Raw genomic sequence first — 5000 nt, forward strand, 5'->3', positions numbered from 1 at the left:
TTTTGTTCCCGGGCTACGCCTGGCTGAGGGCCGGCAATTCAGTTCGCGAACGGAAACGTTTGCGTACTGGGGCGACGAGCATCCCTCGCTGGGATGGATCGTCGCCCGGATTGATAGGGGGCTCTGCGGGAGATTGGGCGAGACCCGTCCCCGCCGGTCGAGGTGAGACGCTTCGTTATTTTTTGACGGCGTTCGCCTGCGGATCGGTGGGGGCTCGGTTATTACTCCCTCTCCACGGGCAACTATATCATTTGGGCCGACCTCAGAGCAGGTGAGACCACCCGCTGAATTTAAGCGTATTAATAAGCGGAGGAAAAGAAACTAACCAGGATTCCCTTAGTAACGGCGAGCGAACAGGGATCGACTCCAGGGCCAAAGCTCGCGCCCCCCGCGGGGCGCCGAGCGCTGTGGCGTTTGGGAGCGTCCAATTTCCCGAGGGGCGCCGGAGAGTCCAAGTCCCTCTTGAACGGGGCCACGGCCCGGAGAGGGTGCCAGGCCCGTGCGACCTCCGCGCTTGCCTCCCGGGAGGGGCGCTCCTCAGAGTCGGGTTGCTTGAGAGTGCAGCCCAAAGTCGGTGGTAAACTCCACCTAAGACTGAATACGGCCACGAGACCGATAGCGAACAAGTACCGTGAGGGAAAGTTGAAAAGCACTTTGAAGAGAGAGTTCAAGAGTACGTGAAACCGTTTGGGAGTAAACGGGTGGTACCCGAAATTTCGAAAGGGGAGATTCAGGTCTCGCCGGCGACGGGCGAGGGTCGCTTGACGGATGGCGCGCCGGCGGGCGGGGGGTGACCCCCGTCACAGGCGCGTCACCCGGTGGCCCTCGAATGTTCGTCGTCGGTGTGACGCACTTCTCCCCGAGTAGGACGTCGCGACCCGTCGGACGCCGGCCCCAAGGGCCCGGGTGGAGTCCCGCCCGCTCTCGAGCGGAAAAGGACCCCGGGATCCCAGGCCGGATGTCCGACGGTAGGAAGCGAAAGTCGACGCGCCGCAAGGCGTCCGGCCCTCCGCGAGCACCCTCGGGGGTTAGGGTTCCGGACCCGGTCCGATCCCTTTCCCACCGTGGGGCTGTCCGCGAACCGTGAGGTGTCCTCGGACGGCGTCGAAAGTTTCGAGTCCGCGACGCTACGGCTTGGATGGTCCACCCGACCCGTCTTGAAACACGGACCAAGGAGTCTAACATGCGCGCGAGTCGTTGGGTCGGACACGCTCCGCTAAACCCATAGGCGCAATGAAAGTGAAGGCCGCCGTTCCGGCGGCCGAGGGAGGACGGGGTCGTTCGCTCGCTCCGGCGGGCGTCGGTCCCCGCACCCCCGGGGCGTCTGATCCCTCATTGCGAGGGGAGGCGCACCCAGAGCGCACACGTTGGGACCCGAAAGATGGTGAACTATGCCTGGCCAGGACGAAGTCAGGGGAAACCCTGATGGAGGTCCGTAGCGATTCTGACGTGCAAATCGATCGTCGGAGCTGGGTATAGGGGCGAAAGACTAATCGAACCATCTAGTAGCTGGTTCCCTCCGAAGTTTCCCTCAGGATAGCTTGCGCTCGGAGGAGAGTCTCATCCGGTAAAGCGAATGATTAGAGGCCTTGGGGCCGAAACGGCTTCAACCTATTCTCAAACTTTAAATGGGTGAGAACTCCGGCTTGCTCGATTTATCGAAGCCGGAGACGGGGTCCCCTCGGGGGCCCCTGGGATCGGAGTGCATAGTGGGCCACTTTTGGTAAGCAGAACTGGCGCTGTGGGATGAACCAAACGACGGGTTAAGGCGCCCGAATCGACGCTCATGGGAAACCATGAAAGGTGTTGGTTGCTTAAGACAGCAGGACGGTGGCCATGGAAGTCGGAATCCGCTAAGGAGTGTGTAATAACTCACCTGCCGAAGCAACTAGCCCTGAAAATGGATGGCGCTGAAGCGTCGTGCCTATACCCGGCCGTCGCCGCAGGGCGGACTCGGCTCCGAGTCGAGTGCCGCTTGACGCGGCGACGAGTAGGAGGGTCGCGGCGGCGTGCGCAGAAGGGTCTGGGCTCGAGCCTGCCTGGAGCCGCCGTCGGTGCAGATCTTGGTGGTAGTAGCAAATACTCCAGCGAGGCCCTGGAGGACTGATGTGGAGAAGGGTTTCGTGTGAACAGCCGTTGCACACGAGTCAGTCGATCCTAAGCCCTAGGAGAAATCCGAAGCTAACGGCGATAGAAAAAATTTTCATAAGCAAAATGATCCATCGGTCGGGCGAAAGGGAATCCGGTTCCTATTCCGGAACCCGGCAGCGGAACCGTTGTTTGTCGGGCCCTCACAAGGGGTTCGTCAGGGTAACCTAAAAGAGCCCGGAGACGTCGTCGGGAGCCACGGAAAGAGTTTTCTTTTCTGCATGAGCGTTCGAGTTCCCTGGAATCCTCTCGCAGGGAGATAGGGTTTGGAACGCGAAGAGCACCGCAGTTGCGGCGGTGCCCGTGATTTCCCGACGGACCTTGAAAATCCGGGAGAGGGTCACGTGGAGGTGTCGCGCCGGCTCGTACCCATATCCGCAGCAGGTCTCCAAGGTGAAGAGCCTCTAGTCGATAGAATAATGTAGGTAAGGGAAGTCGGCAAATCGGATCCGTAACTTCGGGATAAGGATTGGCTCTGAGGGTCGGGGCGTGTCGGGCTTGGTCGGGAAGCGGGTTGATAGCTGACGTGCCGGGCCTGGGCGAGGAGAATCGGTGCGTTCGCGCGCCGTGGATCCGAGTTCGGTCCCGTGCCTTGGCCTCCCGCGGACCTTCCTTGCTGCGAGGACGCGCGTGGCGACCCCGTGGTACGTCGTTCGTGCCATTTGGGGCCACCGCCCGCGCGCCACTCTTCGGCCGCCATTCAACGACTGGCTCAGAACTGGCACGGACCGGGGGAATCCGACTGTCTAATTAAAACAAAGCATTGCGATGGCCCCAGCGGGTGTTGACGCAATGTGATTTCTGCCCAGTGCTCTGAATGTCAAAGTGAAGAAATTCAAGCAAGCGCGGGTAAACGGCGGGAGTAACTATGACTCTCTTAAGGTCGCTGGGGGACCAATCTCTTTGATGAGAGGGGAGAGCCCCAGATGACCATGTGCCTCGTCCCACCGCCGGTGGCAACACCAGGTGAGAGTCGGTAACGTAAGACCCATCATAGTGGTCGAGCGGCTAACGGGAGAGGTTTAGTGCACTAGTCCAACTGTGAGGGGGCAACCCCCCCAGATGACCTGCCTCTGTGCACATACGTGCGGCGGTTGGAGCACTTTAAAACAACAGAGGAGGTATAGGGGTGAGAGCCCCGTCCGCTATTGGGTTGCCACCCCGATAGCGGTCAACTTGCTTCAGGTACGAACGAATCACAGAGAATGATTTTGGGAACCGGTGGTTCCCCGCTGGCGCAGCCTCGGAGCGCCAGCACTGAAGCGCTTGCTACCCGGAGAGGATCGAACAGAAGGAAGGGAATCGATGAGGAGAGAACGTGCGCTTTTGTGTGCGACTTGTGTAATCCCCAGAGAGCGTTCATGAGTAAAATTGGTCTAGGAGTGCATAAGAGAAGTGCCCATATTGTGGCAGCGAATGCGGCAATCAACACAGCGACTAAGAAGAGATGGGCAGAAGAGGATATCGCACTCATAGCGAGTGAGGAGGCTAAGGCGGTACGATCTGGAAACGTTAAGTTTATGAATAAACATCTTATGACCTTCGAGTTCATTAAAAACAACAGATCTCTCGACAGCTTAAAAGGGCTACGAAAGAAAAAGTCCTACCAAGAGCTGGTAAAGTCACTCGTGCAAAACTCAATGAAACCAGACGTAGTTGCCGTGGATGGGGCAACACCAACCAAGCAGAGGGATGATTCCGCATGTGCTACCACGCTATGTGGCACAACAGAGGGATACAACTTGGAGAGTCTTTTCGTGAGCGCTATCATCGAGCGGATTGGGAAGGTGCGCGAACTAAAGACCCACCAGGCGCAGGATCTAGTTAAAAGAGCCGAAACACACTTGGCAGGTGGGAGAGATGAGATTTCCGACTGGTTGGACGCGGTCTTCCCAAAACGCGAACACCTAAAGAAAAGGAAGTGGACCAAGAGGAAGGAGAGCGAAAAATGCCCAAATTGGCGAAAGAAGCGCAAAAACTACGCGGAGGTGCAGTCTCTCTACAGACGAAACATGGGGAGGGCGGCTGCATTACTGCTGGATGGCCCTGATGAAGCCAAACTTCCCAGTCTGGAAGAGATGACCGAATACTGGAAGCCTCTATTTGGGGGGACTAAAGAAGGGAATGAGATTAAGCCTCATGTAAAAGAAGACGACAAGCTAAGATGGATCTTTGAACCTGTATTAGTGAGCGACCTAGTTGACGTTAATATTCCTGCGTCCTCGGCGGCAGGAATAGACGGCATAACACCCAGGCAATGGAATAGTGTCCCGGCTGAAATTCGGTGTCTATTTTATAATCTGGTTATGGCGAGAGGAGGCTTTCCACAGAAACTCCTCACCAGCCGAACAGTTTTTCTACCTAAAACTAAGAAGGCAACGGATCCCGGCGACTTCCGTCCTATCAGCATCACATCTGTTGTAGTGAGGCAATTACATAAGATCTTAGCGAAGCGCCTCATGAAAGCAAACGTGATAAGCGAGCGTCAGAGGTGCATGAAGGATGGGTGTGCAGAGAACATCACTATTTTAGGGGCATTACTACATGATGCGAAAACCTCCCTTAAAGAACTGCACATAGCCTCACTCGACATGTCTAAGGCGTATGACAGTGTTAGGCATGAATCAATGGTTAACGCGATGTGTGACCTGGGACTTCCGGAATCCTTCGTGAAATACATGTACAACACCTATAAAACCAGCTACACCAGAATCGAAGTTCGAGGCCAGTCCTCGCCTGATATCAGAGTAACCAAAGGGATACGTCAAGGGGATCCTCTTTCTACGCCGGTATTCTGCGTAGTAGTCGATAAAATTATAAATAAAATACCTAATCAAATAGGCTACATCATC

General features: G+C 56.4%; 1 non-coding gene and 1 pseudogene across 1 annotated transcript in view; both read left to right on the top strand.

Moving 5' to 3' along the window:
• LOC139686564 (5.8S ribosomal RNA) overlaps positions 1–33 on the top strand; it is a 155-nt gene extending 122 nt beyond the window's left edge. The window contains exon 1 of the ribosomal RNA XR_011700460.1: positions 1–33. This exon is cut by the window's left edge and continues 122 nt beyond it. This is a non-coding gene — a ribosomal RNA (5.8S ribosomal RNA).
• A 224-nt stretch (positions 34–257) lies between these two features.
• The window catches only part of LOC139686571 (large subunit ribosomal RNA), a 7812-nt pseudogene continuing 3069 nt past the window's right edge, over positions 258–5000 (top strand).

The sequence above is a fragment of the Hetaerina americana genome, unplaced genomic scaffold (assembly GCF_022747635.1).
Source record: "Hetaerina americana unplaced genomic scaffold, ioHetAmer1.1.p SCAF_142, whole genome shotgun sequence".
Classification (NCBI taxonomy): Eukaryota; Metazoa; Arthropoda; class Insecta; order Odonata; family Calopterygidae; genus Hetaerina; species Hetaerina americana.